Here is a 13,669-nt window from a genome sequence, read left to right on the forward strand (position 1 = left end):
GTGTGCAGAGCAGAGACATCCAAGTGGATCATGGCAAATTTCCTCTTCGTGGTGCAACTCCTCTTCATTGGGACACTAATTGTCCCAGCATACACTGAGACAGAAACATGTAATTTGCTCCTGAATGCAACTGCAAGCAATTTCACTATAATCGTGAAACCTGAGGCATACAAGGCAAACACAACCTACATAGGTAAGCCATCTCTGTCTAGATATCAGTTTTCGCACTGCACAGAAATGTGTCTCCTCTGCCCCTAACTCAGCTGGTTTCTTGAGCCTTGTGGTGTTCTTAGATTTGTTTAAAATGTGTGAGGTCTAACACTCTTTTTTAAAAAAAAAAAAAATTCAGGCAGGAGATAGGTAAATGGCACTAGTTGTTACCTATTTGCTCCTATTTCATGTTCATGTCTACAGGATCATTCCCAAATTCTCTTTCCTTCCTTACAGTGCTTTTTTCTCCCTTAATCTTTTTGCCTGAACTTGCGTAGAAGGACTTGAATGCTCTTGAAAACACAGAATTTGGGGGAAGTTGTTTTGTGGTTTTGTCCCCTTTCCTTCTTCCTGAGAATTTTCCCTTCCCAGTGGCAATGGCTGTACAGACAAAGGTGAAGAGTTTACTTTGATGCTGACAGATATTCAGCATCTATCATAGAAAATGGTTTTCAATACTAAAAAGAACATAGCCACAGAGTAAATGGCAGCCTGACCCTGTTTCCCAGACCTGAAAACAAATCTCCCTTTGCCTTGAGGTTCAGCAAAACCTAAATGCTGAGAAAATGGTGGAGGAGAGACATCCTGATCCCTTCCTGCAAGGAGGGAGATAGTCTGCTGGTGTACACTGGCACAGATTCCTTCAGATCTCAGCCAAGGAGCATCCACTGCAGTTGGTTGTTTTTTTAAGAGAGAGGTGTTTTGTTCACTGCTGTTATTTCATTTTTTGAGCACAGAATTCAAGTTTGATGCCAGTTACTCTCACATCAGCTCCTGTAGCTTCTGATAGTCTTGGCAGCCTCCATGTGAAACAGTCCAGACCTGAAAGGTGCCAAGGGCCAAGAGGACAACAGCAGTACAGCAGGCACAGTGACCTGGGCTGGGAGGCACAGCTAGGGAGTCGCTTGTTCCTGGCAAGCAGATCCTCTTGCTTCATTTCCTTATTGTCCAACTTCTGCTTCCAACAAAAACATCATATACAGCAGCACTGTGCAGACTAGTCACAGCTGTGAAACAGCAACCCAGAGCAGAGACGTGGCGAAGAAAGGGTGGGGTCTGGCACACTCAGCTATGGGCTATGACTGCCCAAAAGCTTGTCCCCTTTAGCTTTTCCACCCCTGCCATTTGCATGGGATCCGTAAGAGATTTACTCACAAGGAGCTCTGTTTTTTCTTACAGATATGGTACCCACAATAGCAGGGGCTGAATCTGGTGACTGAGGAGTTTCTCCTAGGCTATTCCCTAACTGAGAGGGGGCAGATAAGGGAGTTCTTCTTCCTGTGGTTGGGGGAGGACTGGAGTGTATCACCTTCTCTTTGCAGGCTTCTGGTGCACTTGTGTCACACAGAGTGCACTGTGCAAGCAAATACTTCCTTGGCTGAAAACCCTGAAGCCATGGAGTCTGGAGACAGCTGTCTTACAGAACAGACAACTTACTTTGCCTAACCTGCTCTGTTTCCAGTTACAATAAGGGACAACAGCAACCTCACTGACAGCAAGAATGTGAGCGAGTATTTACTGCAAGCCTTATCCCCACAAAATGTCTCCGTGGGAGAATGGAAGGTGGTAAACAGGGACAACTGCAGTTCTATTGACACAGCAATATTAAATGCCACTCAGAAAGCAGCAAACTGGACATCTCCAGACAGTAAAATAGCTTCTGTGGAAATAAGGTAAGACCATACTCCACCTTTAAGTATTCAGTTGGGAGAGTACCTGTCTGTGTAAGCTCTTGGCAATGCCCAGAATCAAGAGCCCACCTCTAGAGCAGGGGCTGAAACAAACTTCTTGAGCCTTCTCCAGATTTTCCCTTGAAAATATCAAGGAAACATTTTCTGCAAAGCCCTATCTAGAGGTCACCCCATGGACGGGACAGTCTCATAGTTTAAAGACTTGCTCACATTTAGTAGGGGTGTAGATTAGTTCTATGGAAATGAAAGGATTGAACACCCCTCTTGTTTCCATTAACACTAATGGAGTTGCATCAGTGGGAAATATTTGTCAAAGGAAACCATAGCCATTAGCCAATTGGCCTTATCTGCGGGAAGGAAGAATGCAATAGTTCATGACAATAGTGATTTTAATTACAAGGAGCAGACGGTCACAGTAAATTGCCACCCAGTTACAAGGCATTCCTGTCCTGTCCAGAGAAGGTCAGTAAAGCAGCCAAAGCATAATGAAGAAACAGTGTTTCAGATGTTAAAAAAAAAAAAAAAAAAAAGTGCAACATGGCCAGACGGCAATCTAAGTGAGCTCAGGATGACTTCATGGTTTCTGTCTCCTAATCTGCTTTTAATGTCCCCTTTATATCCCTACATGGGTCTACATGAGAGACACTCAGCTTCTCTGAATTTGTTTTCCTCTCTCTTCCCTCCTTCCACAGGGCATATATCATCTACACTGATAAATCTGCCAAGTTCAAGACTGTGACTCTGAACAAAGGTAAATAAGCTTCAGTTGGGCAGTTCAAGCAGCAGGGTGAATGACACACCAAGCAAGGGCTTCATTTGTGCTCTCGTGTTTTGGGAGAGGGGAAAGCTGGACTCAGTGTACCTCCAGCTGAAGAATATCTCATCTCTCCAATAGTCAGGAGACAAGGCAAAGACACTAGAGTGCTAGAGCTAGCTAGAGGTTTTTCAGGTTATAATGTTGAACTTAAACCTTTTCAAGCTTCCTTTTTGTTTTAAGGGACATTAAACAGCTACAAACGAGAGGACAGGCTTATTTATTTCTGCAGGTATTGGCACAGGCTTCATCCCCCTATTAACTCTGTCATGCAGATTCGAAGTGGAAATTGTGGCTTGGCCATCACAGATAATGTTTCTGGTACTCCAGAGAATTCCCTACCACCCAAGAGCCTTGAGCCTATACTGATGATACTGCATTGTTGTCAGCGGATATATTCAGACCTCCCGCTCCCCTACCATGGGTTTGACCCCTCATTTCTGAGAAATCAGAGTTAAATGCAGCCTCTTGGAGTAGGTCTGTGGCTCAGCTGGTCCTCTGGACTTCTAATCACCCCTGGGGGTTTCCTTCCATTTCAGGATCAGAATCAACCACAGCACCACTAACCACCACACCCAACTCTGTCTCCATGGTTCAGAGCAGCTCCTTCTTCATAGCTGTCATTCAGTTGCTGCTGCTCCTTGTCACAAGCAAACTGCTCTCCTAGAAGTCAGGAAGAGAAGATGACCCAGCTGTGCTGCACCTTTCCTCCTTGCTTGTGGTATGCGTGGGAGGGCAGGCAGCTGATTTACTCAGGAAAACTATTCACTTTTTCTGTGTATTAGCATGGTAACTGCACTTCTACATTAAATTATAAAGGTCTGTTTGGCCACAGAGCTGATCCTCCCCTTACTCCCCTCACCCAGGGCCAGCAATCTCAGCAAGATGAAATGTTTTGTAGCAAGTCAGAGAGCACTCTGTTCTAGCTTTTCAGCTAGAAAAGCCTAACATGGTCAAGAACAGACCCCACCTAACAAAGGAACGCTGCATGAATTAATTCCTTCCTCATCACCTGGGGTTCTGTGAAGCACAAAAAACCATGAAAATGCTTGGGAAGGAAAAGGCCCTCTTCTCATCAGGCTACCAGGATCTGCTGAGAAGCTTAAGGAGAGGTCTGCTTTTGGCTGTGCAGCCTGGGACCTGTCCTCACACCATGCATGTGTATCTGTGCATATGTGCACACGTGCCTCAGTGACAGTCTAGCACGGTCCTCCACAGTATATTCACCAAAACTTTTGGGAGCAGAATTGAGACTGGGAGAGGAAATTATGGGTTTAGGATTCACATGCCCCAGCCAGTTTAAAACCTCCCGTGGAAGCACAGAGAAAATAAGTGTGCCCACCAACCCTCCACCTGGGGAGGAGACCCCCCTCGCCAGGACAAGCTGGAGATCCTGCTGGCAGGGTATCCTCCATAAAGGCCCAGGCCTTGGGAATTTATGCTCCATATTGTTATTTGGACCAGCATCCCCTAAATTTTGTTATTTCAGTGGATGCCTTATAAAGTTTCTCTGGTTTTCTTCTGGCTTTCTGGAATGGCAGGGTGGGTATTTTTTATTCTCATTTTTTAATCAACAGCTGATTTTGCTGTAGGGCAAGATTGTATGGACCACTGAATGTCTTGATTTTATTATTATTGTTTGTATTTTTATATGGATAGTGTTTATTTAGGAATTTTAAAACTTCTGGAAAGTAATTTTTTCTTAAACTAATCTAAATAAATTAAGGAATGAAAGTTGGCTCTTGCACCTAACATTATTTCCTGGCTTCACTGTGATGTGGTGGGGGGGCTGAAATTATTCTGAATACTGTGAAATATTTGGCTTTGACCCCACAGACGAGCACATAAAGACACAAATAAAGGTGAGGCCTGTACACTGCAATCCTGTAGAGGGTAGAGTTAGAAAGGCATCCCTGCCCAACTAATCCTCTTGCTGTTTCCTGTTCAGAAGACTGAGCCCCCAGATCGTAACAGTATCTGCATGGTCATGGATCAGAGATCTGGCTTTAACTTGGCCTTACTAGCCCAGAGTTTGTGATGTCCCTACAATTAGCCCTTATTTCTGTTGAATAAATTCTAACTACCAAGCGATGAAAGGTTTACTCCAGAGCGCTGAGAGCCTGGCAGTAGAGGAGCCTTCATATTCCTGAGAACTTAACACAGGAGCTGGGCACAACAGGAAAGAATTGTCCCTGACCATCTGTATTTCTCAGGCATTCAGATATCAGGTGTGGTTTAAGAGGGATTTTTTTTTTCTTCCTACAGAATTGTCTGAAATATTAATAGCTAAAACTGGACAGTTGTGATTAATACCTGGCTCTTACTTGTTACAAACCACACCAACATGCCTGTCTTGCTTCACAGACCTGCTTTTGTTACCCAAATTTTTCAAGAGATGTTCCATTATCCTCCTCTACCAGCATCAGATGTCCCCAGGGCCACCAGCGCAAGGGCTGTTCCCCTGTGTCAATCCTTTGTCCTTTTCATTTCTCTGCTCTTTTGGCATCCCGTCCTCTCCAAATAGTGCTGGGGATGAGATAAAAGGACTCTCCTCTCACTCCTGCCTTTCTCTGATAATATTACAGGTTTAAGCGAAACCCTCTACTGTTTAAGTGGGCAAGCTAGCCATGCAGGATGGCTGCTGGCTTTGACCTCACCCTTGGTGCTCCAAGGCCGCAGGGTGAGCAGGTGCTATGTGCCTGTATGCCCTGCTCTGGGCTGTGCTTTGGCTGGGCAGCCCTTGACCACAGCAGACAGCAATGAGGGCAAAGGAAGGCCAGTGGTGGTCCTGCCAGAGCCCTTCCAGGGTCTCAGCTCCAGGCCAAGGGATTATCTACCCTTTGGAGTTTATGGGAATGACAGGAAGCTTTAAAAGGAAAGCTCCTGCTTTATCACCATGTGCAGACTCTCTGGGCCCAGATTAAGCATATGTACCCAGCAGGGACAACAAGGACCAACCCAGCATATAAACAAGCCTGCAAGGTTTGCATTCAGAGTCCTTCTCCTCCAAAGACCATTTGCACATGCACTTCATCATACTGGGAAATGCATCCCCCTCCCACACACACAATTCAAAGGGAGGAAGGAGAAAGGACTCAAAGCTGTGTTATCTTTCATGCTTATCGGAAGAGTCATTAGGTTCTTCAGACACTGGAACGGGCTCTGGCCTTCCCATTAGGTATTGGTGTAAGGCCCAACTCAGAAGAACATCTGAGGTGCAGCTCCAGTGCTCAGGGTCAGAGTCAGGCTGCCCCTGCAGACTCTGGTCCCAGCATCAGACACACATACAAATACACAGACTCTCTCTTGTGCTCTCTTCCTGATCCTGCACAGCCAGGAAGAAAAATAGTAAACTGAGAGGTGCGGTTTATCTGGAAATACTAAATACAACCACTGCATGACCTAATTTCTCCACCTGGTTTGGGCATCCGATCCTTTCTTCAGCACTGCCCTATTTTCTCAGTGCTTTACAGATGCCAGGGCAGCTGCTGGGACAGGGACTGGCTGCCCAAACTCAGCCCTGCATGGAGGCAACGGGTGCCCTGGTTTGCCCCCTGGTCCTCCTCCCTTCAGACGTCTGCTCTTCCAAAAGGCAGACATGACATGGGATAGCCTTGTCTTCACTCCAGTCATCTTCTCTAGGCTGTTTTGGTCTCTGCAGCTCTTCAGAGCTGATGCTACCGATTGGCCCGAGTCAGTTGGCACTCACCAGTGGGGCAACTCAGAGGCAGAGGTGCAAACCAAGACAGGCGCAATCTGCAATACCTGTGCTCAGCTCTGTTTCAAGGAGGGAGAAGTATGCAGTGACGAATTGGCCTACACCTATCCTTGGACCCAACGCAAGGTGACTCGACAGTGGTCTGTGACTGTTGACTCCAGAGATCAGTCCCCTTCTACCCCTGAGCCATGCCCTTCTCCCTGCTAAGGCTGGTTTTGCTTTAAAGTGGAAGCAACTTACTCAACTCTGTTGCTTGTTCAAATTTTATCTGTCTCAAAAAGCCATGGTTTGCATCAAAGAAAAGATATTCCTCCCTCTCATACCGTTAGGCTTCTCAATGCCTAACAACTTACACTTGTTTCATAGTAATTTCCACTTATTTTCCTGTTTCCTGGTGGGTTGTAGAGTGACTGGTTTGTAAAGTCAGAAGTCCCAAGCACAATTTCACTGAAGAAATTCTAACCACCTAGTGCCTGGAGTGATGCACTAATGCAATGTTTCTGCAGAATTTAGTAGAAATAAATTTTTAGGGTCCAGCTATTAAAATTGGCATCTGTTTCACAGGCAGGGTAATTAGCAGAGATCTGAATATGCTGTATCTTCTGCTATTGCAGTGCACAACACACAATAAAATTCTAATTAGTGCTGTAAACTACTGTTCAATTTTAATCTCACTGTTGATAAGTCTATCTCGTAAGATTACAGCTGTTTGCCTTGGATAACACTTACGAAATTCCTTTTAAATATCCCTGTGGCAACTCACGTTTACCATATTATCTGTGAGCACAGGACATCCAGAGCAATGCAGTTTACCTCCAGAGAGGTGAACTCCTGCTGGCTCTGTCCCAATTACAAGCTTCATCAGTGGCATTCTCATTAACTTTTACACTATTCAGCAGCAAATACTAGCATTTCCTTTTACATCCCTAATTTCCCCGGTAAAAGTTATTTCACAAACATAACCAGGAAAAGGAGTACATAGGGTACTGCATTGTAACTGGGAATCTGAACCCAACATATGGAAATTCTCTTGCTTCAGCAGGAAGGGAAAGAAAGGTGAGGCCTGCAACACCGAAGAAGCTCACATCAGTGGGTAAAAGACATTGCTGAGACTAAAACATGTGAAATTGCTGTAGATAATTAAAAAAAAAAAAAAAGCCAAACATAATAGCTGCAATAGCACTAAGCAAAGAACTAGCATCACCTCTGTTTCCAACCCTGAAGTGCAAGCAAAGCAAGACCCTCCTTTGAGTCAGAGCTAAATGTCCAAAGAGACAAGAACATGCCACATTATCTGGCCCTGCCACCAGGACAGCTACCCATGTCCTCCTTTTTTGCCCCAAAGGCAATCATGGAGCCACTCCACCACAGACTCTGGATCAGGATGTCAAGTATTTTGCTGAACTTGTGAGCTGTGCAGCAGAAACATATGGCAGAGACCAATGAGGTCCTACAGCTGTGTGGATGCATGTAGCGGACAAATGAGTCATCACATTTAAGACAACCCTTTCTCCTAGAAAATGTCCCCTTGGCAGCTCTCTCTCTAGCCTGTCTTCACTTCTGAGAAAGCCACAATGCTTTCATGGATGGCCAGGTAGGCTGGTATGAGGAAAGTCCATGGAAACGAGACAGTTTGTCTCCCTGGTCCATTTCCAACACTCGCCAGAGAGCTGCCCATAAAGAGCAGCCAGTGTTAAAGTGCACTGCTGTGGTGCTGGGAGGTCAGGGATCACTGGTGCAGTCAGCCAGGTCTGCTGGATCTGGGGCTCTGTGATCTCTCAGTCCTGGGCTCCCTTCTGCTAGCTTAATTCACCCAGGACCCAAAATCTAGTGACTTAGTTCAACCTTTGTTCCTGTGACAATCTCTGGGTCTCACACTGGGGAAACTTTGGGTCATTGTTTGAAAGACTCCATAGCTGGCAGCAAATATGGACTGACAGTCCGATCCATGGCCTGAAACAAGCCTAGGACAAACACAATTCTTCTTTTCTTTTGTGTTGTAAATCACGCAGTTCTGTTCACAGCATGGCATAGAGCTTTTCTCTGCACATTTGGAACAACTTCTGGGAGCACCTGCCAGCTGGAGGGTGGTACCAAGTCAACGACATGGCATCTGACAGGGACTTCACTGTCTACAGAGGCAGAGAAGTGGCTCTGAGGGTGTATCAGATGAGCCCTGAAGCCCAATTCTTCAGGACGTATCTATGAAATCTTGAGTTAACCATGAGTAGGAATCTGTTACTGGAAGTATTTAGCTTTAAAACATTGATTAATAATTAACAGAGTGATTACAGCAAACAGACGAAGTCCCATTAAAAATTTTCCCACCCTTCCACTGACTTCCTGTAGTTCCTGAACTTTTAATAGCCGTTGTGCTATGCCAGGTGATGCACACTGCCTCAAAAAAATCAGCAGAACCCCAACTTCCTGGACTACAGATTTCACTTCTCATTAATATATCTTACCCTAGATATAGCAGGAGGAAGTGCATCAGTCATTCTGGGAGTAACCCAACAATCAGGATTAAACATTATTTTCTTAATTTACATCACTCCAAAATCCCACTGCTGCAGAACAAGATATACTTTTAGCCCTGGGTCTCTTGTTGGGTGCACCCATTCCTTCCTGGTGGAAATATGGCAATGTTTGCTCTCTCAGCAGCCCACTGGGGTTGGATAGCGGTAATAGGAGAATCAGGTGATATCTACATATCTGAAACAGAAACATTTGCCTCAGAGGTGCCTTGTCTTGGGACAGCATTGTTTAGTCCTTTGCCACATCCACAGACATTTCTACGTAACTTTTAGAGCAGCCATTGAGTTTTCCAAACCAGCGCTTCAGCAGTGTCTGAATAAACAAATCCTACCTCTGGTACAGTAAAAGCCTGCTTTCCCTCCCATCCTAATGACTGTTGTACTTACAGACAACCACACCCACACCAATAAAAAGAACACTGGAGTGGGCAAAGCACGCAAACATCTGAGAATGCCCAAACCATGCTTTGCAATAAAACAGCTCCCCTTTTACATATGTGGTATGACGCACCCTCTTTCCGCCAGGCCCTGGCCTCACTGGGTACACAGGACAAATAACGCTCATTGCATGCGGAAAGCCACAAAATGCCCCTTAACCCCCTCACTTGTTCTTTTCACTAGCACCACTTCCCCTGTGGCCTTATGCTCTACTTCCAATTGGCCTCCCCACTGCATGCACGGAGACTACTGGTAATTAGAGCCAGGGATGGAGCAAATATCCTAATGAGCTTTAAAGTACAGTTTGATACATTACTGGGTAGCCTAAATGATGACTGCCTGCAGGAGGAGGGAACTGTGTTTGAGGGCCCCTAGGCTTCCTCCCGTCTCTGGCCCGGGTCTCTGCAGACACCCACCCCAAGCAAGGCCCCTGGAAAATGAGGAACGTGCAGTGAGCAGCTAGGAAAATGTTAGCCAGCAAGTCAGCCCTGCGGCTCTCAGCTGGGAACACTGGGGCAGAGGCAGTGATGGGCCCTCTCTCTCGGCAGCTCAGCAGCTCTTACTGACAGCAGCTCCTTCTCTCCCGACAGCCCGCAGCTCTGTCCACAGTGACCTTCCCAACCTTTTTGCAGAACAAATCTGGGAGCACTCTGCTGCTTCATTCAACCTCTCATTCCCTCCCAAGGCACTGCCAGTCTTGGGCACCAAAGCAGGCAGAGGTCCTGTGAACACCCCTGCAGTCTTCACTGCCTTCCAGGCACTGGGCATATATACAAAGAAGCCATGTTACAGGGGCAAACTTCAATTCAGGAATTGTAAGATATTGCCAGTTGTCTGAACTTGGAGGAACAGCTCCTGGTCGGGGCTCCATGTCCCACACATAGTTCCTCATCAGAAGCGATGCCTAGATTATTTATTAACTCGGTCATTGTTGGGGCTACAATGAACTATAAATAACAGCCTAGGGAGTGGCATGTAAGACTGAGCAGCAGAACTTGGCTCAGTCCCAGCTGCTGTTTTTCTACTTGCTGATCCTTTTGTAATGGTGTCCCTTTTGCTGTGCACTGTTTCATAATTTCAGATGTCATGGGAAAACGGTCAATTCCCACTCCCCACACTGCAAAAGCTGGGGCTGAACCCAGAGTCCTCTTGGGGTCACTGTGTTTCAAGCACAGAAAAGAGAAGATGACTTTTTCTCCTTGCAGTGAGGCAGAATGGGAAAATGTTCCCTAGAAACAATTAATAAAAAAGAAGAGCTGCTGCTAAACAGCTTTCCTTTGGAACTGGGCAGCCTCAAACTTTGCTTTGCTTCTAGTTGGCAGAACCAAATCGTCACATTAGCTGAAGCACAATGTGAGCACAAGTGCAGCGCAAGCAACCAACATAGCCACCTTCTTGCACAGGCTCCCCATTCACTCAGTCCCTGGCACTACTCCTCTTCTATATAACCTGATTAAGGTCTTCCAGGTTTTTCCAGGTGACAGGAAGGCAGAACTGGGTCTTCCCCCTCAGTCCCTACTAAACACACAACACAGCATATACCTGGTCGTGCTGTCATTATACTGCTATTTACATTCGTGTGCACTGAAGCTGGAAGTCTTGCTCCTACAATAGCTCTCCTGGGATCAGCTTTGACCTTTTAATTGCTGTCTTGGACCCCACCATCACCTCAACAGTTCTCCTTCAAACAATTTCATCACTTGGTAACTAAGTTACAGCACAGAGATGCTTAATGTTTAATCATGTGAGTTAATTATCTCCTTATATAACCCTCCCTCCCTAACCTGTGAATTTGGAGGCTGATTCCTACAGAGACTTCCCTACATGGAGCTCACACGCACCCGCAAAGATCAAGGCCTCTCTAAGCAGGATAAGGGACAGAATACACTAATTTCTTGGGACATAGGCAATTACAATTCCAGCTCTGATATTGCCGACCCCCTTCACCCAAGCCACTACCCAGTCAAGCAATTTATTTCCACCACCCCAGATCTGATGCCATTTAAACTGGAGAGATCAGAATAAAGGATATGAATACATGTCCAACAGGCAACCCAGCAATAAATATAAATGCCCAAGCTATTGTGGGACTTTGTCAGGGCTACGTTGCACTGCAGTAAAAGATCAGGAATCTGGGCTACTTTTTTCTGGCCTAGCATCTGACTTCATACCAATAATAGCAATGGGCTGTGCTACATAGATGTAACCATTTGTATGCTTGCTTTTTGTCAATGTCAACAGCTAAATTACTCTCCTGATAAAGACACCACATGATATGTTTTAGTCTCCATGACTCACTGAAGACACCAAATGCTTTGTGAATCACCATCATCAGCTATCATCCAGTAGGAGTTACATCACTTTAGCAAACCAGAAGGACATATCACACTAGTGAACTACAGACCAGCAGAAGCATTCAGATAAGCTGCAAAACCTCCCTAGCCAGAGCCCACACTGAAAAAAGCTGACTGCTTCCCCATCTGGGGGGAAAAAAAGGGGGGAGAAGGGGCAACACTGTGTCAACAGCATGTTCCCTTCACTTCATGCACTGAGCACTCTCTACTTGTGTGACACTGGAATGAACCTTCAGCCAATTATTCACCAAAGCACTACCTTTAAGAAGGAAAAAAAAACCAACACTGGAGCTCCCATGCCAGAGGTCTTGCTCTGCCAAAGAGGGAAGGTTGGAATATCCCTCATCTCCAGCCTTTTCTCACTACTCCCTTTTAGTTGCTCATCCAGAAAGTTTGACCAAAGACGGATCAAGGCAGAAGACAGCACAGAATTGTCCTCATATAAAGCACTCACAGTTTAAAAGAAAGCAGTCAAAGTATTTTTTGGAACTGTAAAAACTACTTTCTAGCAGAACTGGTAGCTACAGAAGGATACTTTACCCTCAGCCTGTAGTAGAGTGTGGCCAAGGTTAACTATTAAGCAAGCTTCATTAGGCCTTTCTAAATGGTGCTTTTTGCTACGATTATTCAGATGCATAATTTCCTTGTAAAGCAAGAGAATTATTACACTGGATATCACTTTTTTAATTATATGCATTAAGTTATTCTTCATGGCCATACCTAATTACTCTTCAGAACGTCGCTTATGTGATAAAGAGAATTGTTCACAGTACTATCACTTCTGCCTCTGGACAGACAGGTTGATTTTACGGCTATTAACCACAGGAATTGTAAAATAACTGTTCCCTAACTGGTTTTACATGCATTCCTCTTCAGCACTTTCACAGTATGCCTACAATTTCAGGAATCTTCAGAACAATTTGGTTAGTGTTCATTTAAACTCATCTCATAGCCTCATCCTTTTGTAACAACCTACGCTGAACAGTGTTGCATCTCCTAATCTGCAAATGACAGCAGGAAGCTGCAGCCCTGATGACTGATGCATAACAAGTGCTTCTTTTGTCCACAAGGCCTTCCTGACATGGGATTCTGATGATGAAAATACCAAGTAACTGTTGATCATCACAGCAGGAACATGAGCTGACTGCTTTCCCCAGAAAGACGAAAGAGAGCGCTTGATCCTGTTCCTACAGAACTCATAAAAACCTCCCTACAAAAAACAAGCTTGATCTGGCTGCTTGTGCCAACGAGCTTTCAGGAGGCTTCAGTGGAGAGGGAGTCAAGGTATCACAGGTCTTCCCCTACGATTTTAGCTCTCCATGATCTGATGCAGAATGGAAAGTCTCCTGTAGCAGGGATGAGTCCTCAGCAAGATGAGGATTACATCTACATGTCTGTACTCGCCCTGAGCTGACATACCACCAGAGGGTATCAAAGAAGTGAGTACTTGCACTACAATGAGACAAATTCAGCCAGAATTTTCTAAGATGAAAAGCCTTCTCCCAGCAAAACTTCACAACAGTGGTATCTTTGGGACACCAACTGGATAACCAGTATTTAAGGGTTTATTCTCGCCTACTTCCACTTTCACCCATGCATCAGGGCAGTCTGACACCACCGGGGCTGCGGTGTTCCAACTTCGCAGTTTCCTCAGCTTCCCATGCTGATTCTCAACAACATACTGTTCTCTTTAGCTCTGCAGTTTGGATTAGGAATTGCTTTGTAAACAACTATATTGCTCACTATACCAGTTCCTTATACAGAGAAAGGCCTGCTAGCCACAGGAAGAAATGAGTCTGTAGCAACATAAAAAAAAAAAAAAAAAAAAAGGAAGAAAAAAGAGAATCATGTAGTTCTCATTCTCAAGAATGTTTCTCTGTTCAAGAAGCAAAACAACACCAGAGCCCAGG

Source organism: Aquila chrysaetos, chromosome 8, assembly GCF_900496995.4.
Source record: "Aquila chrysaetos chrysaetos chromosome 8, bAquChr1.4, whole genome shotgun sequence".
In the NCBI taxonomy this organism is placed as follows: Eukaryota; Metazoa; Chordata; class Aves; order Accipitriformes; family Accipitridae; genus Aquila; species Aquila chrysaetos.